Source organism: Thalassophryne amazonica, chromosome 9, assembly GCF_902500255.1.
Source record: "Thalassophryne amazonica chromosome 9, fThaAma1.1, whole genome shotgun sequence".
Lineage (NCBI taxonomy): Eukaryota > Metazoa > Chordata > Actinopteri > Batrachoidiformes > Batrachoididae > Thalassophryne > Thalassophryne amazonica.
Window position 1 is genome coordinate 109,286,564 of NC_047111.1, and position 23,711 is coordinate 109,310,274.

Consider the following 23,711-nt stretch of genomic DNA (forward strand, 5'->3'; position numbering starts at 1 on the left):
AGCTCATCTGCATGCTCGTCGTCCTCATCGGGGTCTCGACCTGACTCCAGTTCGTCGTCGTAACCGATTTGAGTGGGCAAATGCTCACATTCGCTGCCGTTTGGCACGTTGGAGAGGTGTTCTCTTCACGGATGATGCGAAGGAGATGTGTTGCCACTGCATGAGGCAAATGGTGGTCACACCAGATACTGACTGGTATCCCCCCCCAATAAAACAAAACTGCACCTTTCAGAGTGGCCTTTTATTGTGGGCAGTCTAAAGCACACCTGTGCACTAATCATGGTGTCTAATCAGCATCTTGGTATGGCACACCTGTGAGGTGGGATGGATTATCTCAACAAAGGAGAAGTGCTCACTATCACAGATTTAGACTGGTTTGTGCACAGTATTTGAGGGAAATGGTGATATTGTGTATGTGGAAAAAGTTTTAGATCGTTGAGTTAATCTCATACAAAATGGGAGCAAAACCAAAAGTGTTGCGTTTATATTTTTGTTGAGTATAATTCAAGTATCAGAAAATACTGTTACAACCTGTGACATTTTCCGATACAGGCCGCTGAGCATGGAAAAATAAACTAAATTGTTGTTGAAAATGTATGCTAAAAATTCAGGGTTTTTTTTCCCCCCACTGAATGGGGAAAAAAAATAAAAAATTCATCAAAATCCTTCAGTATTAATCCAGGGTTCCTCACGTGAGCATAGCTGATGATATATTTACAAATTTACAGTTTATTTTACAGTTGAAAGGCTTCGTGCTTCTAAAAAGTTACAAGTTTTCACTTTATTTGTATTATATATTTTATTTATTTATATTCATATTTGGTTTCATAGTAGGAGGGCTGGTACTTATTGGCTTATGTGCTGCCCTGACCTACCAGAAAATTGGCAAGACGGCTGCCGCCAAAACCACGACCCTCACTTGTCCGTCATGATTAATGAGTTGGGCAAGGCAATGCATTCTCAGACTGCGTTAACCCTTGAACTCAGACGCAAACTGGATACATCTCGGAGCAAATGCGCACCTTGCAGGGGAAGGTGATTTCAGAGACAGGGGATATTCATAATTTGGAATTTGGTTTGTTCATGTGAAGCTGGAAAAGGGTTTTTCATTGTTCAACCACAAACACGGCAGGCTTATCAGCCTCTGAAGGACAAAATGCCCCACTGATTTCCACCAGAAGAATCTCTACAGCCTTGGGGAACATTGGCTGCCTCCTTATCTCTCTAACTCCAGTAAACTGACTCACACATGGACAAAGACTGAGCATGCCCCACTTCCCCCCCCCCGTCCCCTCCTGCTCCATCAAAAACCCATCCCGGCCACCACTCACGCACCCCTTCTCCCCTCCGGGGGGCTGCGTAGTTTAGCTGTGCAGGTCCCCCGTTCCCCTAAGCTGGCGGAGGCGTGACTCCTGTTGCAGCGGCTACCACACAGTCACATCTCCTCAATTCGGAAAGCAGACTGTTTCAAGTTTAGTGCACATAAACAATGTCAAATGTATATGTGTTGTCTTAATTTTGATGTGTGCCATTATTACGGTAAACAAGTAATAATTGTGGATTAATTGCTGTATCCTGTCTGTGGCAATTTGAGTGTGGACGTAATCTCGTTGTTGTTGCACTTGTAATGACAATGACAATAAAGCTCATCCATCCATCCACGAGCGAGCAAGACAGAGAACAAGAGAGACAGACTGAGCGAGAAAGAGCAAAAGCGAGACAGAGAGAAGAGAGGCAGAAGACTTAATTTCTAATTGTTACTCTTTAACAGTTGCTCTGACAGTGTAAACATATGTTTCCCATCAATAAAGCTCCACTGAAATTGAAATTTCAGAAGCGAGACAGAGAGACAGACAGAGAGAGGCGCTGTCTATACTCTTTTAAGTCTATAAAAGTCTATTTAATTCTTTCACCAAAACATCAAATCTATGCTTGCATCTTAGATGTGCCTTCTGGCAAATTGTAGTTTAACTTTCAGGTCTCTCTTTTGTTGAAAACTTATTTATGAATGTTTTATGATTTTACAATACAAAGTAAACAGTACAAAACAAATTATACCCACCCCAAAACTAACATAACATAATCCAGAAAAAAAATAAATAAATAAATAAATAAATACAAATAGGCAGTGTCTCATACACAGTTTACAAAGTCAAATCAAGCTTTTCTTCTGCATATTTCAGAAAGGGTTGCCAGATATCCAAAATGTTGTGTATTTGCCCTTGAGGGCATGTCTGATCTTTTCAATTCTCATGAAATATAAAATGTCTTTAATCCACTGCGAGTGTGTTGGAGGTGTTGCATTTTTCCAGTTTAGTAAAATCTGCCTGAGAGCAAGAAGTGTTCAGTAGGCCAGAAAGGCCTGTTGGTGTTTATTTAAATTATAGGAGTCTGGGATTACGCTAAAAAGAGCCACTACTGGGCATGGGTCCAAAGGTAGCCTAAAAGTGTTCAAAAGTGTCTTAAACACACCTGTCCAGAAAGACATTAATTTTGAACAGCTCAAAATAAATGAAAATAGGTACCACATGTTATTTTACAACGATCACAGTTAGGGTTTGTGTGAGGAAATCTTTGACAGTCTGTCCTTGGACCAATGAACCCGATGCACTATTTTACAATGCGAAAGGCCGTGTCTGGTACAAACTGATGAAGTATGGACCCTATTGAGAAGTTTGCCCATTTCTCCTCTGATAGATCTCTTCCTAGGTCCTGTTCCAATTTTGTTTTTATTATGTCAAGAGGGGGCTCACTGAATGACAATAATGCATTACAAAGTGCTGAAATCATTCCCTTAAAATATTTAAACACTGTTAATAATGTGTCAAAGCCTGGTTGTGGAGGCAGAGTTGGAAACTGAGTAAATTGCTTCCTAACAAAGTCACAGACCTGTAGATACGGAAAAAAAGTTTGCACGTGCAATGGCAAAATAGCGCAGAGTTGTTGAAATGATACGAACTGTCTATTCACAAATAAATCCTGAAAAGTCCTGATCCCCTTATGCTGCCAGAGTAAGAAAGCATTACCTCCAGCGAGGGGGAAAGCATATGATTTGTATGAATTGGAGCTCTGATTGAGAGGCAATGCCATCCATATCATCTACGGATTTGTTTCCATATAATTTGTGCTGTTAAGCCCAATGGATTCACCGTGAAGGGAGCAGAAGCTGCAACTAGTGAAAAATAAATTAATGTAGCCAGCGAGGACGGTTTACAGGACCGCACTTCCAATATGCACCACGAGGGGGCATTAGCACCTAGATCTTCGTATAGGCAATGTACAGTAGGTCAATATTTGCTGCCCAGTTGTTTCGAACATTGTAAATAATTTACATAACCGAAGTGGTTTATGATCCCAAATAAAACCAGAAATAATCTATTTAAATATATATATATATTATATATAATATGCGCGTTGGTAATAAATACTGGAATACATCGAAAGAGATAGCTAAATTTAGGAAGCCCGTTCATCTTGATGGTGTTTATTTTACCTGCAATCGATAGATTTAAAGATGTCCAGCGTTTAATATTCTGTTCTAGATCCTTTACAAGAGGGGTGAAATTTTCCTTAAACAACTTTATGTCTTTATTTACACAAACACCAAGATAGACAAACTGATCAACATTAATCTTAAAGTAGACCTGCATTGAAATAAATGTGGTCAGATTTCAGAAAGAAATAGCTGATATGTATTTATAAGACCCTTGTGAATGCAGTTAAGTAAATCTGTAAGCCCAAATTTGTAATTCAGCGGAGAAATCTTCGTTTAAAAATGACAAATTTGCAGCTAAAATTTAGCCCTCTGTGAAAACAGTTTGTACAGCCGTATCATTTCCATGACGTCAGGGACAAGACAATGCGCTCCCGCCTTCAGTCCCATCCCGCATTGAAATTGATTTTATCTGTTAGTAATGTTACTTATACACGTCCTGGTTTCAACATCCAAAAGTAAGCTGTAATGAATGTGAGATACAGATCTGTGTGCTCAGATCAGCAACGACATCGACAGCGGGCGCCGTTCTTCCTCTCCCGCTCTCTCGCCTCCGCTACGCTCACTGTTTAATGCGAAGCGGCCGGTACACCTGTTGCTGCAAGGACAGACTTCTTGCGGCAAAATCCACAGCACCGCACATCTCGGCAATCGGAGCCCCAGAGCTCCATGGACGCTGAGAGAGGTTTATATATTTTTAATGACTTGAATTCTTTGCGGGTCTCGCCTCCGTAGCCCGCGACGGTACACCGGAGGTGAAAGACAGTAGATTTTCAATGCGACACCACTCAATCAAACGGGCATATGAAAAAGTCCCCCAAAATTATTTTCAAGCACAAATAAAAGAAATGTGTACTCACTAAACGTGCCGCAAGACAATATGAAATTTTAAAAAAAGTAGATCCTTCCGTATAAGACAAGAAAAAGTGCAGATGCAAACTGACGTAAATCCATTAATTACAATTGGCGCAATGCATGCTGGGAGAGGGTCTTGTCCGTGACGTCTCGGCAGTGTCCATGATGAGAGGGACAATTTGCGGAGGGCTAAATGTTAGCTGTAAATTTGTCATTTTCAAATGAAGATTTCTCTGTTGAATGACAGATCTGGGCTTGCAGATTTACTTTACTACATTCAGAAGGATCTCATGTGTAAATGTAAGTCATTTTTTGTTCAAAAAATTTGACTGCATTTTTTTCAATGCAAGTCTCCTTTAAAGGGAAATTTGTGCAGTGGATATACTTGAGCCAAAGAATTAACAGGAAAGATATGGCTCTTTTGGAGATTTATTTTGTAACCTGAAGGCCTTGAGAGTGGATAAAACAACAGGAAGGGAAGCATCAATATTGGAGATGTCATATCATTGGCATACAAGGAAATTTTCTGCTCGAGACCTTCTCCGATTATACCGGTTATCGCTGAATACTGTCCAACTGTTATGGCCAGAGGCTCCAAGGCTAATGCAAATGGCAGGGGTGACAAGGGGCAACCTTGCCTAATTCCGCGGGAGATAGGAAATGCTGTCAAGTATAGCCCGTTCATACAAACTGACGCTAAGGGGTTGGTATAGAGTAATCTTATCCATTTTATAAATTGTTCACCAAAACTGAACTTTCTAAGAACATAAAACAGGGAATCAGTCCCATTCAAGGCTATCAAAAGCTTTTTCAGCATCCATTAACATTATTATTTCAGGAGATAAGGAGCTAGGTAGACCATAAATTATGTTAAATAGCCTGCGAATATTAAAGAAAGAATATCTATTTTTTATGAACCCTGTTTGGTCAGCAGAGATTAATTGAGGTAGAACATTTTCTATTCTTAATGCCAAGACCTTAGCTAAAATTTTTACATCAACATTAAGCAAAGATGTGGGGCAGTAAGATGCACAATTTTCCAGATTCTTATCCTTTTTCGCTATAAGGGATATGGATGCCAATCTTAATGACTGAGGAAGGGTACCTGCCGTAAAAGTCAGTACATGTTAAGTAAGTAAGGATCAACTGATTAGAAAATTTCTTTAAAAAACTCAGGTGGAAACCCATCTGGACCTGGGCACTTCCCTGTTTGAAAGATTTTATGGCAGTTTCCAGCTCCCCAGCCATAACTGGCACATCCAGTCTGTTTTGAAATTCTTTGTTTAGAAAAGGTATGTTTAGATTGGTAAACTTTTAAGAAAATTCTCTTCTAAACACTTAATCATGAAGCTGTATAACTGGGAATACAAAATATCTTCATGTAAAACCAACAATGATAATAATACTCCGAACTGACACAGGCAATAGACTGCAGTGAGTGCAATTTACGATGCATTTCCTGCACTTCATGTCGACTTGTATCTCCATTTCTCTGTGCAGTTGGAAGATCAGCAGTTTTCTTCAGGATAAATTAAGTCTTCTGATTCTAACTGATTTGAGTGAAACCATGGCAGGGTTCTCCCCAGACAGTGAAACAATGGCACCACGCCACCATACCGCCATCTAGCACCGCTATAGTGTGTCATCTCATGATGTTTAGCGGTAGACTTGGTGGGAATCTAACGGCAGGCAAACCCGCTTTTATGGGAAATTTCAAACAACTTCAGCTCTTTATTTATCATGTTTACATCCAGATGACACAAACACAAAGCCTTACATGAAGCCAGATCTCTGCATTTTTTGTTTTGTCTTGGCGGGGACGTAGCGATCGCCGGGCCGTCTGGGGAGGAGGCACGCCGGGGCTGAGCATCACGGAGGCAGGTGCACAGCCGACTCAATAAACGCTGTAGCAAGATCGATCAGATCAGAGGTTAAGAACAATGCTGCAGTCTCTTTGACAGTGAACAGAGAGGCTTTAATGAAAAAAATGGTAGAACTGAATTCAAAATTATTCAAGTACCGAGACACACTGAGATTTTGGTGCTGCATAGCTGCGTGCATTATTTCCATTCTTCTATGTTTTAAAGGACATGTCGCACTGAAATCAACATTTCCGAGTGCTTCTGATAGTGTTTCTTAGATGAAACCGGGCACTTGAATGCTGCTAACGTTAAAAAAGAACCACAGATTAATTACAGTTTGTATAAGTGTGATGTGGGGTTATGATGACTTGTTTTTTAAGTGATAACTGTTCATTTTGATGCAGTCACAGTAAAAGGAACTGCTTTCCACTGTGCAAAACTTGGTGCGCGTGCACATTGCGCAAGTGTGGTGCGTGCTGCTCTGTTACAGAACAGTTTCACGTCAAGACAGACACTCAAATTAAGATAAAAATAAACCCTACCAGCTCCACTGAGAATAAAAAAACCCCTGAACAGTTATCCACTTGTGATGTCCAAAGTCCGCTCCACCAAAGGAGTCCCCAAGCACGGATGGCGCGCGATCGCCAGCTGGTTTTGCAGTGCTCCTCACAGTTCTCTCATGGTTAGATAGAAAGTCCATTATCTCCTGAAAATAACATATTCCAACTTTTTCCCAATGTAAAAATAAATAAATAAATAAATAAAATCCATCTGCATGTCCAGCCTGTACAAAACAGCGTCATGGAGCCACTCCGCGTGCACACTCATGGCGGGACTAAAATAGTGTCCAGGGACACAAACGGCAGCGTCACCACACGTTAGAACAGACTCTGAAATAATTAAGAGTTTTGCGGTGATGTGTGTCGCCTCCAGTCTCTCTGTACAGTCTCTGTAAATCCGAACCTTTACTTTCGAATGAAAGCTCATAAGCTTTGTTATCGGACGAAGCAGTGCTCATTTCGTCACTGTGTCAGCCTGATGTTTCTACTTTTCCTAAAATGTACATCACGCACTGAGCAATGCCAACAAATGCTGAGTAATAAGATATTTCCAGAAATGCATCTGCTGACTCGGGGAGGAAAGCTGGACCTTTCGGATTTCTATTTTTTGATAGTATAGAGGGGTGTCAAAACACTATGAAGTGTGATACTTCCCAACAGCACCGCTATACTAAAAATCTCTGGTGTTGTGCCCAGAGTTCAGCAGCTTGGAGTCATGATGTTGATTCATGAGCTTCAGATTGTATGAATTGTGTGCATAGTTCCATTTTTGTGTGTAAAATGAGGAAAAACTATAATCAATAGTATCAATTCATCGGCTTCATCAGTCCATCACCAAGCTGAACTGTCCTTCATTTATCATCATAAAGCATAGTTTGTCTTATTTATTTTTGCTGCTATTTGGTGTTCAGTCTATAGAGGGTTTTCATGTGATGTGTCGGTCAAGTGATTTTGCGCCCCACAGCCATTCTGGATTACGACGCGGTGGCCGCTATGATATGCTATGTGCATTTGGCGAACAACTGCAGAAATTTCAAAAATGGTCAGCTTTCGTGCTGCCATCGGTTGTTCAAACAGAGGTGATAAAAATGAGGCAGGTCGCTCATTTTACAGGCTACCAGCAGTTATTGTGCATCAAGCAGTGGAGTGTTACGAGCTTTCTAAGTGACACAGAGACCTGGCTCAGGAGATCTGAAGGAAGCTTTAATATGGCCAGAACCAAGCAGACCATAACCCTAAATCTAAATCCAAAGCCGCCCGGAAGAGTGCTCCGGCTACTGGCGGTGTGAAGAAGCCTCACCGTTACAGACCCGCAGCATGGAGCTGAGAGAGATCTGACGTTACCAGAACTGTGCTTGAAACTTGAATAAAACTAAAATATATTTGGCATCTGTAATAAGGAGACTCCAGTGCAGGTACAAATAGATGGTGTGGATATAGAGTGCATGAAACTACGTTTTTGATGTAATAAAAGACGATAAAATAAACTGGAAACCTCACTCTAAACATGTACAAAATAAACTGTCAAGAAGCGTCTCAGTACTCAGTAAGGCCAAACACAATCTGGACTATAAATCACTCCACATTCTCTACTGTTCACTGATTTTACCATATTTAAATTACTATGTGGAGGTTTGGGGCAATACTTATAAAAGCACACTGCATTCATGATTGATACTACAAAAAATGAGCTGAAAGGATATTCATAATGCCAATTACAAAGAACATACAACTTCACTATTTTTAAAATCAAAAACATTAAAATTCAATTATCTAGTTCATCTTCAAAATGACGCAAATCATGTACAAAGCAGTAAACAATCTACTTCTGGAAATATCCAAAAATTGTTTTTTTAACAGAGATGGGGATTATAATCTGAGGAGGGAGTATAAATCTATTTTGTCTGTAAATATGCACATATAAATATGTAATCATGAGGTGTAAGTAGGTTTTTTCATATATCTACAGTAGTTGCAAATTTGTTTAAAAGTATTTTGAAATCAACTGATTAAGAAAAGGACTTAGAAAGGATAAGGAGTAGGATGAATAAGCATATGCTTCTTCTTACTCCCTTTTGGAGACATTATGTTGACATTGTTTTTTTGTTTTTTGCCTTTTTGTGATTTGCTGCTTTTCTATGTTTGTTGTTGTTTTTCTTCTATATTTGTTTTTATGTGCTAAATACAACCAATTAAATTTGTATCTTGTGCACACACAGGAGCATTTAGAGTGCTCACTAAGATCTGGACTCATTTGTCTTACATTTGAGTTCTACATCAACTCCAGGTGGAACAACCTTTGCAGAGCTGCACAGTTCCTGCTCCTCCTTTACTGCATGGACAGACACGCCCACTATCATGTGTCAGCTGTGTTCTGTGGTCATTCTGCAAGACACTCCTGTATTATGTTGATACAGCATGATGACATCTTAAAATGTTATCAATCATGCCTGGGGGGGGTGGGGTGCTGCTAACCTATGACCTTGGTATCATAAAATAGTGTGAGCGTCACGTGACAAGACAGCTGGAGTATATTTATGTTGAAGTCACACATATTGAGATATGACATAATTAAAAAAAAAAATAAAAATCTGAAGACACAAATGTTGAATTTAATGATTTACTGCTGAAAGTTAAGCAATGAGAAGGTAGAATTCAGTTCATAACAGCAGCCACAGCATGTTGTTTCTTTCAGCTGACCCCAGTGGTTCATGGTCGTCACAGTAGATCAAGTCCAGAGACACCAGGGAACTGCTTACAGATTCACAAAGTACACTACCAGTTAAAATTTGGACACTTTCCCATTTATTTGAATTGACAAATTTGTTATCAGTCTCTTGGTGGCTTCCCTCACCAGTCTCCTTGCAGGGTCACTTAGTTTTTGAGAACTGCTAACTCCAGATAGATTTACCACAGAGTACCACACTGTTTATATTTCTTGATGATTGATGTAAATTAAATTCAAGATAAATTTGGTGCTTGAAAATGTCCATATACCCAACCCCTGACCTGTCTAAAGAAATCTGGCTGTAAAAGTGATAATTTAGTTTTATTCTACCAAAGACCGCCCATAACACATTCCATTCTTTAAATTTACATCAGATTGTAGACATACAGCGTAAGTTTAAAGAGCACAATTTTGTAATTTTACGAAAGAGAAGCTTGAATTCTTTGATTTAATTGCCAAAGCAATAAATAAATCAATATGTTGTCAAGGGACAGAGTATAACTATAACTACTATATTACCTGAACGTGAACCAACAAAACAAGAAATACAGCCAACAGCAGGATGATCATTAGATATTCAGAAATAAATGTCCTCAAACAGTTTTTGTCCAATTTTCATGTCGTCATCCTTTCTTCTGCCCTCGTACTCCATATGCTCTGACCTCTGGTTCGCCTCCTTAATGACAAAGTTAAATCAGTGCAAATGCACAATTTTAAATTAATATCTGATTTTTTTATTTGATTTATTTAAGAGAAACCACAACACTATGAGGAAACACTCACTTCCGATTCTTGAGGACATCCGGCTCACTGGAAGCTCCAACCAGATGGTTGTCTTCTTCGGAGTTTTGTCCTCTGTCTCGTTGCTGCGGGTCATCTCGCTCGTCCGTGTTGATTTCCACATTCTGGGTGTTCAGGTCAGCATGTGATGAGCCTTTTGGAGACCAGGCCTCACAGGATTGGCCACTTGCAGAGGCTCCTCCCACTACAGAACATTCACCGCTTAAAAAAAACATAAGACAACATGCATTTAGGACATGAATCAGAAATAAAACAGAGCTCATCTTTGACAGCTGAAGTGGGATTTGAACAAGTATATTTGTCTACATTTGTGTAACAACAAAAGTATGTTTGAGGGCGGGGCTTCCATCAGGCTCAGGCTCCAGCAGGTCATGTGACAAGTTGACATCTTCAGTTTCAGCAGCAGCGCATAGATGGTTCAGTCTGTTCATTGAAGCCAGAACCCAAAGTCCTGGTGTCTTTCTTGGGGACGGACAACTCGTCTTCTTCTACCTCCGTACAGCAGAAGGTGCACCAAAATGTGTGTGTGGGAGAACAAGATGGGAGGGGCACTTCAACTTCCTCCTGGATTCTCTGATCTAATAAACTCACCAAAACAAAGAAACACTGATGTGAAATCTGAGCCGTTGAGTGTGTGAGTGCTGGAAAGGTGTGCACGTGCAACATGCCCACATCGGGTCACACAACGGTGAGATAGGTTCATTTTTGTTCGAAGCAGGTGATGACTGGATGGTTTGTCATTAAAATTGTTGTCATCTCGTCTTCATACTTAAAGGTTTTGACACTTTCAGTTTTACATAAAAATTGACAAAATTGACTTTGGTCTGAAAGCAGGATTGCAGGGAAATTATAGTAGGTTTGTTCTGTCAGATCTTGGGGACAACATGAAGGTGGACGTGTGTACACAAGGGTCAAAGGTCATGCTGCATTCAATGGAAAGCTAGAACTCAGGATTTCTGACTTCCAGCTTGAAAATTTACATATTTTAACAGGAGTTAGAATTAGTGTAACAAGTTGGACATTAAACATCTGGTTCTGTTCTGGTCCAGTGTGTGTTGAATCAGGTGCATTTCGTTTTGGGTTATGACAGTCACACGAATTTTATTAAGATTCATGAATTAATATTGCATTTAATAATTTTTCAGCACTTTCATGAGGGTGAGAAATTTTGCATTGATACTAAATCACATTTTTAAACAAATTTCTGATTTTGATCCATCACCTTTTTTAAAATATTTGTTTTTAATGCTTTTTTTTATTTGAATCAATTCTGATAAAGTTTTTTAAATTTTTAACATTCAAATAATTGTGATTTTGAAATATTTTGCATGTTTGCTGTTTTCTAATTTCAGTCATTTTCATTTTTTTAAACTATTTTCTTTGTCATTTTTACAGATTTTAGGTCATTTCCTTAATGTTGTATTAAACTTTTTTTGCTTTGTGCTGATTTTTATTTTAATAATAAAGATGACACCATGTAATTAAAGAAAAGCTTTCTGAAATGATTTGAACCCATTTTAAAGGTTTTTTTTTCATGTGTTCACAGTCTCCCCCTCGTTTATGTCAAATTAACAGATTTTGGTGTGAAAAGGCGGGGTCCACAAGTTGAAGGTTCTGATTGGTTAAACTCCACTTTGATGTTACATTTCCTGAAGAAACAAACATACTGACAATTTAAATGATTTCATCTTAATAGTAACAACTGTTACTGTTGAGAAGCTGTTGTTATCTGAGGATTTTTGATATAAATGCAGTTATGTTCCAGTACATTATAGACCAAATGGTAAACAGGGACGTCTCAGAGACAGAGACAGACAGTTTGCTGGACTGAATTCTTCCTCACACACAGCTTCATATTTATTAGAATCTTTGAACTGAGAACTGTAATATGGAGAATAAAAACTGGACATTTGTCTCTCTAAAGGGTTGCCATGGTAATATTTGACAACCCTTTTTCAACCATTTAACTTCAGTCTTGGTCATTATTTGCTAAGTGTTAATACAATTTATATCTGAATCTGTACAAATTAATTTGTGTAAATGGGTCATAGATCTACGGGGCAAATTAAAAACCCAAACATTAGTGTTGAGTCCAGCTGTCTCTGTGTTGGTCACTGCTGTTTGTGTCTCAGAAAATGGTCCATGGTTCTGATTTTACTGCTTCTCTTTTACTTCAAACTGAAACGTGACTCTGGCAACACAATTTACAGATCATTCAAGTTTAAATCATTTCCTCAATGTTCATGAATGAATCTGTAAAATGTAAAAAAACTTTAAATGTATCATGGATTAAGTGTCATTTGTGTCGGTTTCTGTTTGTGTGTTTTACAAATAGTCGTCACAATAAAAGTATGAACAGGTTCATTCTACTGCATGACGCTCTTCAATAAAAAAAAAGTGTGCTAGTGGAGCTGTTAGTCGTGACAATTGTGCACAGAATGAAAACATGAAACTTTCAGGGTTGTTCTTGATGACAGAAGCTTTAACTTAAGATGTCGAGATGTTCTGGGAGCTGTCGAGCTCTGGGATATGAAATTTCTGACCATGAAATTAGAATCGGGTGACTCTTAGGATCTAAATGTGATAAAATGTAAACCAAATATGTATTTCCATGTTTCTGGACATGAGAAACTCATTTATGACAAGTACAACACCCCCAGAGGTCAATATGGGGTCACCAACAAGCTGAAGCAAGTGTCTACTTTGACTACTGGCTCCAAACACTGACCCTGGAGATTCACATGCTGCTCTTTATGAGGTAATAGAGGCAGGCTGACTTTGAGTTTGATATACAAGTACTGACTCTACTTCTGCCTTGGATGTTTGCTCTTGACCACACCCATGATGCCACGTGGCTCTCAGTCCATGTAAAGGACATGATCCAACTGTGTGAGACTCATCCAGAGACACATTCAGAGTTTGTGTCTGGACAGTTTATCATTAAAAAGAGGATCAGCTGATTTTCTGCCATTGCAACTGACCACTGCCAAACCCGAACACCATGAATTTCTTGTTGGTAAATGGACTTTTCTAATATGATGCAAAGGTCAAAGGTGAGCAGCCTCACAGAGGCTTGAATGATAACATTTTAATATGATGTCATAGAGCAGCATCAAAGTAATGCAGTGTTTTACAGAGTGACCACAGAACACAGCTGACACATTATGGTGGGCGTGTCTGTCCATGCAGAGGAGGAGGAGCCAACATCCAGCTGAATGAAGCCGTCAGAAACCTGGATCAGAGCAGCTGAACAGCAGCGTTGTAAATCTGGACACCCTGTTGTCCTCAGTTCATGTCCGTCTCTTCTGTCATGTTGATCTTCCAGCATTTTTGCTGCCGAATTGTCTTGATGACAGAATCAGAAACGCCGCTGATTCAGGAAAAACGTTCCCCTTTAAGACACTCCTCGTTCCACCTCCACCATCAACTTCTGTCACTGCTGGTGGTTTGACCTCTGACCTTACAGGTATAGCAGCAGACATGGTGAACCAGTTCTAGTTAATAACCAGAGCTCACCCAGGTTTATTCTGCAACTATTTCTCCGCACTATGCAGGTGAGGAAAATGATGACAAACCCCAAGTAAAATTTTTTTTACCAATGACTGTAAATTTTGTAAGAGTCATTTTAGTGTTTACACTATTGTGTAAATAGACTTTTGAATGAAACCTGAAGTACCAGCTGAAATGTTGACAGCAGTGTGTCACTGTATCAGGGGACAGAAATTTACTAGAATACAGTATTATTGATGGAAATTGAGGTTCTCCTCCAAAAATGTAATGACAATCTGTAAATTTTCTTGAATGCCATCTAGTTATTTTTCTATCACAAAACATAAAATTCAGGAACATGCTCAATTTTGGGTGAATTTCAGTTTTTATGACCAAGTGATGTATTTCCTCAAATTGAAATTTCAAAATTCTTCAGTGAGGAACAGAGCTTTGATGAATCAAACAAAACCATCAGAGTTCAAATTTATCAGAAGCTGGAGAAAAAAAAAAAAGCATTTTGGGCGAATTTGAAGAATTGTGAACAGAGTGGTGGTGGGATCCATGAATAAGTGAAGAAGGAAAAAACATTTCGGGTGAATTAAAAATGTCCATATCTTACCCAAAATTTACAATTTCAACATTAAGACATTACAACACTCAAGAGAATCAGAAAGTTTCCCGGCATGCAGCAGCACTCCTGACACAGACGCCATCTCACACCTCGGTTACTATAACACCTTGCACATGCAAATTCATCACACCACCTTTTAGTCCAAATCTGCTGACACTGACACTTTTTGTTAATAAATTTCTCTTTGGTTATTGAAGCCATTTGTTAGAAGTCCCTGATCTTGTGCTCCAACTGTAATTTTTCTCCATCAAAACCAAGTTCTCCATTTTTTGGCCACTGCATTGATCCAACTTTGTCAATGTATTCCTTTTAGAGTTCTTCTTGGAATGGTCCAGCCCTTTTGTGCTGTTCCCATCTGTCCAGATGTTTTCGTTCTGTCTGGCGAGTTTTGCTGCAGGCGTCAGATTGTTGCTTTCTCCCTCTTGTGTGAGTTCTCCTCTAAGGTTTTCTGCCAGTTTTATAACTGAGGTCTGTTGGATAAGATCTCATTGTGATGTTGTGCAACCTTTTTCACGATTTCTTCTTCAGAGCTCTTTAAGTACTGTCCAATACTTATCGATGCTCTGTAGGCCTGGTTGATTTCAGTGAGACCCAGACCGCCTTCTCTACGAGGGAGATATATTCTGTCCATGCACTGATTTCTGTACGTGACTTTGTGGAGGATGAGTATCTCCCTGGTAGTCTACTATGCCAAACCCATAGGTCACCACTGGCACTGGAAACTGGTGTATGGCTTTGATCTTGTTCTTTGGTGTTAATTCCGATTTGCAGATCTTTTTTAAGTGGTTTAAGTATTCTTGTCCTCCTCTTTCTCAAATTTTATTATGTTCTATTGTAGCATCTTCTTCTACTGCCAATTCAATTTAATTCATTTCATTTATATAGCACCAAATGACAACAAAGGTACCTCAAGGTACCATGAGGTACCTTTGTTGTCATTTGCTTCATACAAGTAAGGTCTAACCTTACCAAACCCGAGAGCAAGCACACAGGCGACAGTGGTAAAGAAAAACTCCCTCTAATGATATCGAGGAAGAACCTCAAGCAGACCAGACTCAGAGGGGTGACCCACTGCTTAGGCCATTCTAAGTTACAAGGGTTTTACAAACTTTTACATAGATGAAGAAACAGAAAACAGGAAAATGGACACACAGCAAAAGAAGATGCATTCAATGAGAAGTCCACACAGGTGTTTACACCACAGCCAGGGGTCACCCACCAGCATTCTTCATGCCATCAATGGGCCCGCTCCCGCAGCAACGTCCACTCCAAATGCAGACTGCAGTGGACTGCATCTATGGCGTCAGATCAGTGACAAAAAAAATGCATTCACGCATAGATATTAGGGTGATTCTTAAGACTACGGGCACTTATGTCCTTTGATCATATTGTATGAAAAACAGAAAAAAGGGGAAATTTCACACTTTTATAGTTATCTTTACAATGAAAGTGTGTTAAGAAATTTGTTCTAGTAGTCTATGATGACTTTTTCACCTTTTTTCAGCATCATTATATGCAAATATTGCCGTTTGTGCTTGTCCACACCCAGACTTTTGATCTTCAATGATAAAAATGAAATGGTAAAGAAACATTTTTTCTAATGTTTAAAATATCTGTCTCTGCTGTGATTGGCCTTCTCTGGGAGAGCGAGGTTTGATTGATAAGCCCTCCTGTCGCGGAAGTCAGTCGACACAACAGCGTTAACCGATTATCACCTTGTTTTCTACTGAAAAGTTCACTCCATCATCATCTATCTCAGTGACAGATCTGTGAAGCTTCTGTACAACAATTATTTCCACATAAATTCAGCATTATGTCATAACAAATTACAGAAAGTCCTAAAAATCCTCCTGACCACCGGCGCATCTGCAGACTGACTCTGTAACCACCCAGACCGACCAAGGAGAATTATTACCCTGGTTAATAATCACATTACTGATGGCAAATTAAAATCTCTTAAATCACGTGCAAACCATGACGCCACCACCTCCCTGGTGGAGACAATGGTGTCTTTTAAAAAATAATAAATAATTAAATTATTTATTTATTTACGAATCAAATCCAAACAAAACAGGTTCTGTACAAAATCCTGTATGCTGCATACATGAAAATACAAATACAAGAACATAAGGGGCTTATTGAATATATTTACAATAAAGAAAATATTGGGCAACCAAACATTTACAAATCAAATTCTTCAATAAAAGAAACTACTTTTAAAACTTATTGGATTCGACAATAATTAGAGATTTATTATGACGTTCATACTCATTTCTCCAGTGAGTAATGTTTGGTTTGTCTTGAAGAAAAAAAAAACAAAAACATTTGTGTATGTAACATTTGCTTAGTAAAATTATATTATTAATACCAAAGTCATTACACTTACTTAATAATTGTCTCAAAAAATTCACCCAAAAGAGATTATATTCTTAAAGATTTTGGAAAGGAGGAAATACAAAAGATTAGATGTAAATATTAACATTTCCAGTCTCACCAAAGGCGAAAGAACTCCAACTGAAAATTACTAACAAGATTATCCAACTAAGGAGTTTTTAAAACAGATTCCAATGGATGTCGGTAACTGAATACCTGCTGGACCATCTTTTCTTTTTGTGCGAACAGTGCAAAGCTTTTGGTTTGACCTTCAACAATGGATTGTTTCTGAAGGAATTTGGATCGATGCTAAAACATCACAGACATCAATTCTGGAATAATAACTGAATTGACAGAATAAAAGTAGCGACAGGCTGTCTCCCGGGAATATCCCTCTCTGAACTCGTGTGTCTGGGATTATTTGTTCCTCTGTGTAGTTTAGGGTGATGGTGGAAATCTACTTGTTCATCTGTGCCCTCAGGAAAGTCTTCTTTCCTCACTGACGTAGAGTTCTAAACACCTGACACACTGTCAATGCCATTTTATAATCAATCAAAGCCATGCTGAGATTTCTTCTCCTTTTTGCAGTCCTCCAGGATAGCTTTGTTTTATCAGTAACTGTCTTTTTTTCTGAAACAACCTTTCTGTTCATTTTCCAGATAGCCACCAGTGTCAAGATGTTCATAAATGGCATTGGCTGTGATTCCTGTCAGCCATTTGTATGTTGTTGTTGTTAGGCAGCAGATGGGTCTGTACTTGTTGGGTAGCTGTGTTTTCCTGGTCTTTGATAGTAGGCTTGTATTCCCAGTTGTTAGCCAGTCTGGTGTGTCCTCTTCTCCATTCAGTATTTTTTGTCAAAGCCATGGCATAGTGGTGGTGCAACACTATCAGCCTTTTCAACCAAAAATTTAAGATTTTGTCAATGCCGGGTGCCTTGAAGTTACTGTATTCACTCATTTTCTTTCTGATCCCCTCTTCAGTGATTACAACTGCTGGCATTTGCTGTTTGTCTTTGTTTTACTACTTCTATCCACTCGGCCTCCTGGTGTTGTTTTGGGTCTTCAAAGAGTGGCCTCCGGAATTTTTCAACTTCTCTCTCGGGTGGCTGTGTACTTCTATTGTTGTTACTGTAGACTAGCTTGGGGTTTCTGCAAACTGCTTTTTGTCCTTTATCAATTATCATGTGTTTGTTCAGGTAGCTCTTTAGTCCAAATCTTTGGCCACATTCAGAACAGGCAAAAGGTTTTTGCTCTGTATGAATTATCATGTGCCTGTTCAGTGTGCTCTTTTGTCCAAATCTTTGTCCACACACAGAACAGACAAATGCTTTTTGTCCTGTATGAATTATCATGTGTGTATCCAAGTGGCTCTTTTGTCCAAATCTTTGACCACACACAGAACAGACAAATTCTTTTTGCCCTGTATGAATTATCATGTGCCTGTTCAGAGTGTTCTTTTGTCCAAATCTTTGACCACACTCAGAACAAACAAATTCTTTTTGTCCTGTATGAATTATCCTGTGTGTGTCTAGGTGGCTCTTTTTTGCAAATCTTTGTCCACACACAGAACATACAAATGCTTTTTTCCCTGTATGAATTATCATGTGTGTGCTCAGAGTGCTCTTTAGTGCAAATCTTTGACCACACTCAGAACAGACAAATGCTTTTTGTCCTGTATGAATTATCATGTGGTTGTTTAGAGTGCACTTTCGTGCAAATCTCTGACCACACTCAGAACAGACAAAAGCTTTTTGCCCTGTATGAATTATCATGTGGTTGTTCAGAGTGCTCTTATGTCCAAATCTTTGACCACACTCAGAACAAACAATGCTTTTTGCCCTGTATGAATTATCATGTGTTTGTTCAGATTGCCCTTCTGTCCAAATCTTTTACCACACTCAGAACAGTCAAATGGTTTTTGTCCTGTCTGAATTGTAATGCATTTGTTCAGAGCACCCTTCTGTTTCTGTCTTTTACTCAGATCAGAACAGCTAAATGGTTTTCTTCTATTTTGTCTATCCTTTTGTTGCTCCAAGTTGTTCATGTGACCGAATGCTTTTCCATATTAGAGCCTTTAAACTGTTTCTCATCAGTGTTGCCTGAATTAACAAGTATGGTATTCTTTCGACAGTTAAAACGTGACTCTGGTTTTTCATCATCATTTTCACTCCTCACAGGGACGGCAGTGAAACCAAGCTTGGTGAGATCTGCCTCCTCCAGCTGCTGAAGCTGCTCTCCCTGCTGACTTATCCACAGCTTATCTTCTTCTTTAATGTCCTCCTGGTCAACACTCAGATTCCATTCCTGGTGCTCAGGGAGAGTTTCTTCTTTAATCACCAACAACGGCTGCATGTCTGTTAAAACAAATTAACAATAAATGTTAAAACAACACTCATTAAAATAAAGTAGCAAAGTGGTGACTTTGACCTGATGACAGTACTAATACAATAACATGCTTTTGGAGGGCGGTATGCCTTTTCAGAGGCCCAACATCCATGCCCAGTCGTCCAAAATGACCGATATTCACCCGAGTTAGACAAGGGCGAATATCTGTCATTGCGGGCGACTAGGCATGGACGGAGGGACTCAGAAAATGCATTCTGCAAGACAACTGCATGTTATTTGCATTATTATCACTTACTGAGATACACAACACGTGGAATCACATTAACAATATTTAATGTCATTTCAAAAACACACGACACCCAGCAAATGCATACATAAAAATTTTGGCTCACTTTAACTTTTGTCGTGTTGGGTGGTACTGCGCTGCTCTCCAAATTCAGCATGGCATCCTCCTCAAGCTGGCTGCTTTGGCTGCTGTTCGTTGTCGGACTGACTACCCATGATAAAATCATCCGGAATATCCATATTGGGACCAACACACACTTCTCGCCTTTTCAAGTTATCATCTGCGGACAGTTCTTGGGTTGCACGTGCTATGATGTCATCACTTTATGCACACTACTGCGGGCAGGTATAGACAGGTCGCGTAAATGTAGATCTATGCTACCGACCCAGCAACACCTCAGTAAAGCCCCGGTCACAACCCACCGTGTGTTTTTTTTTTCGCTGTACGTTTTCTGCGGATGCCATGGCCACTACGTTTTTGTGAAAACGTACTGAGGCGGTAGCAAGAGGAGGGAGGGAGTACGTTCAACGCACGTCTCTAGGAGTGTAACGATAAAGAGAGTTGACAATAAAGCAGTGTGTGTGTGTGTGTGTGTGTGTGGGGTCACTTTTCTTTTTTATGAGCGGGACCGGAGCGGCAGGTGTTTTTCGGCGTCGGCGATGCATGAGCATGTCCAGCCTGCAGCGGTCAGTTGTACAAGTGTTTACTTGCCTCGAAAAGTTACAGCTAGTTAACAGACTGAAGCTGTGGAGTGTGTGTTGCTGACGTTTAGAAATAAAGTCCAAGTTCAAGTGAGAAGCTGCGTTGTGCATGCAAGTCTGTCGGCCTCCATAGTATGTGGTGAGTGCCATAATCCGTACTGCCTCCATACGGATTTGGTTAATTCAACAGTAATTGAATGAAAATGTGCTGCTTTGAATCCGTACTGAGGCAGTACTCACAATGTGCGTCATCTGTACTGCTGGTGAATCCGCAGCCTGACCGCAGCGAAAGTTCTGCATGCACTAAAACCTCTACGGCGTGTCTGCGTGCTCCTAAATTCGTACTGAGGCAGTACTTACGATGTACGTATCTCCAAATTTAGCCCACATTTTTGCAAGTAGACTGCACGCACATACAAGTACGGCGGGTTGTGACCACGGCTTAAGTGATAATAATATAAGTTATTGCACTGATGGAATTGATAAAGTGGAAATGTACATCAGAATTTGTTATAAATTTTACAAATTTTAATTCAGGTCTTTGTCTTCCACAATTGATTACTGTAATGTTTTATGTTCTGGATTGCCATATAAGAGTATATGATGTCTCCAGATGGTACAGAATACTGCTGCTCGAGTTTTGATGAAAACCAGAAGGTTTGATCACAAACATTCTGGCTTCTCTTCACTGGCTCTATCAGCTTCCAATAGCAATGTATACTCAACAAAAATATAAACGCAACACTTTTGGTTTTGCTCCCATTTTGTATGAGATGAACTCAAAGATCTAAAACTTTTTCCACATGTACAATATCACCATTTCTCTCAAATATTGTTCACAAACCAGTCTAAATCTGTGATATTGAGCACTTCTCCTTTACTGAGATAATCCATCCCACCTCACAGGTGTGCCATATCAAGATGCTGATTAGACACCATGATTAGTGCACAGGTGTGCCTTAGACTGCCCACAATAAAAGGCCACTCTGAAAGGTGCAGTTTTATCATACAGCACAATGCCACAGATGTCACAAGATTTGAAGGAGCGTGCAATTGGCATGCTGACAGCAGGAATGTCAACCAGAACTGTTGCTCGTGTATTGAATGTTCATTTCTCTACCATAAGCCGTCTCCAAAGGCGTTTCAGAGAATTTGGCAGTACATCCAACCAGCCTCACAACCGCAGACCACGTGTAACTACACCAGCCCAGGACCTCCACATCCAGCATGTTCACATCCACGATCATCTGAGACCAGCCACTCGGACAGCTGCTGAAACAATCGGTTTGCATAACCAAAGAATTTCTGCACAAACTGTCAGAAACTGTCTCAGGGAAGCTCATCTGCATGCTCGTCGTCCTCATCGGGGTCTCGACCTGACTCCAGTTCGTCGTCGTAACCGATTTGAGTGGGCAAATGCTCACATTCGCTGCCGTTTGGCACGTTGGAGAGGTGTTCTCTTCACGGATGATGCGAAGGAGATGTGTTGCACTGCATGAGGCAAATGGTGGTCACACCAGATACTGACTGGTATCCCCCCCCAATAAAACAAAACTGCACCTTTCAGAGTGGCCTTTTATTGTGGGCAGTCTAAAGCACACCTGTGCACTAATCATGGTGTCTAATCAGCATCTTGGTATGGCACACCTGTGAGGTGGGATGGATTATCTCAACAAAGGAGAAGTGCTCACTATCACAGATTTAGACTGGTTTGTGCACAGTATTTGAGGGAAATGGTGATATTGTGTATGTGGAAAAAGTTTTAGATCGTTGAGTTAATCTCATACAAAATGGGAGCAAAACCAAAAGTGTTGCGTTTATATTTTTGTTGAGTATAATTCAAGTATCAGAAAATACTGTTACAACCTGTGACATTTTCCGATACAGGCCGCTGAGCATGGAAAAATAAACTAAATTGTTGTTGAAAATGTATGCTAAAAATTCAGGGTTTTTTTCCCCCCACTGAATGGGGAAAAAAAATAAAAAATTCATCAAAATCCTTCAGTATTAATCCAGGGTTCCTCACGTGAGCATAGCTGATGATATATTTACAAATTTACAGTTTATTTTACAGTTGAAAGGCTTCGTGCTTCTAAAAAGTTACAAGTTTTCACTTTTATTTGTATTATATATTTTATTTATTTATATTCATATTTGGTTTCATAGTAGGAGGGCTGGTACTTATTGGCTTATGTGCTGCCCTGACCTACCAGAAAATTGGCAAGACGGCTGCCGCCAAAACCACGACCCCTCACTTGTCCGTCATGATTAATGAGTTGGGCAAGGCAATGCATTCTCAGACTGCGTTAACCCTTGAACTCAGACGCAAACTGGATAACATCTCGGAGCAAATGCGCACCTTGCAGGGGAAGGTGATTTCAGAGACAGGGGAATATTCATAATTTGGAATTTGGTTTGTTCATGTGAAGCTGGAAAAGTGTTTTTCATTGTTCAACCACAAACACGGCAGGCTTATCAGCCTCTGAAGGACAAAATGCCCCACTGATTTCCACCAGAAGAATCTCTACAGCCTTGGGGAACATTGGCTGCCTCCTTATCTCTCTAACTCCAGTAAACTGACTCACACATGGACAAAGACTGAAGCATGCCCCACTTCCCCCCCCCCACGTCCCCTCCTGCCTCCATCAAAAACCCCATCCCGGCCACCACTCACGCCACCCCTTCTCCCCTCCGGGGGCTGCGTAGTTTTAGCTGTGGCAGGTCCCCGTTCCCCCTAAGCTGGCGGAGGCGTGACTCCTGTTGCAGCGGCTACCACACAGTCACATCTCCTCAATTCGGAAAGCAGACTGTTTCAAGTTTAGTGCACATAAACAATGTCAAATGTATATGTGTTGTCTTAATTTTGATGTGTGCCATTATTACGGTAAACAAGTAATAATTGTGGATTAATTGCTGTATCCTGTCTGTGGCAATTTGAGTGTGGACGTAATCTCGTTGTTGTTGCACTTGTAATGACAATGACAATAAAGCTCATCCATCCATCCACGAGCGAGCAAGACAGAGAACAAGAGAGACAGACTGAGCGAGAAAGAGCAAAAGCGAGACAGAGAGAAGAGAGGCAGAAGACTTAATTTCTAATTGTTACTCTTTAACAGTTGCTCTGACAGTGTAAACATATGTTTCCCATCAATAAAGCTCCACTGAAATTGAAATTTCAGAAGCGAGACAGAGAGACAGACAGAGAGAGAGCGCTGTCTATACTCTTTTAAGTCTATAAAAGTCTATTTAATTCTTTCACCAAAACATCAAATCTATGCTTGCATCTTAGATGTGCCTTCTGGCAAATTGTAGTTTAACTTTCAGGTCTCTCTTTTTGTTGAAAACTTTATTTATGAATGTTTTATGATTTTACAATACAAAGTAAACAGTACAAAACAAATTATACCCACCCCAAAACTAACATAACATAATCCAGAAAATAAATAAATAAATAAATAAATAAATACAAATAGGCAGTGTCTCATACACAGTTTACAAAGTCAAATCAAGCTTTTCTTCTGCATATTTCAGAAAGGGTTGCCAGATATCCAAAAATGTTGTGTATTTGCCCTTGAGGGCATGTCTGA

General features: G+C 39.8%; 1 long non-coding RNA gene across 1 annotated transcript; it reads left to right on the forward strand.

The window, feature by feature from the left end:
- Positions 1-1,487: 1,487 nt before the first annotated feature.
- LOC117517802 lies at positions 1,488-17,902 on the forward strand. The gene is made up of 3 exons (XR_004562838.1): positions 1,488-1,498; positions 4,633-4,642; positions 17,534-17,902. It is a non-coding gene; the product is annotated as an uncharacterized LOC117517802 (long non-coding RNA).
- Positions 17,903-23,711: the final 5,809 nt, after the last annotated feature.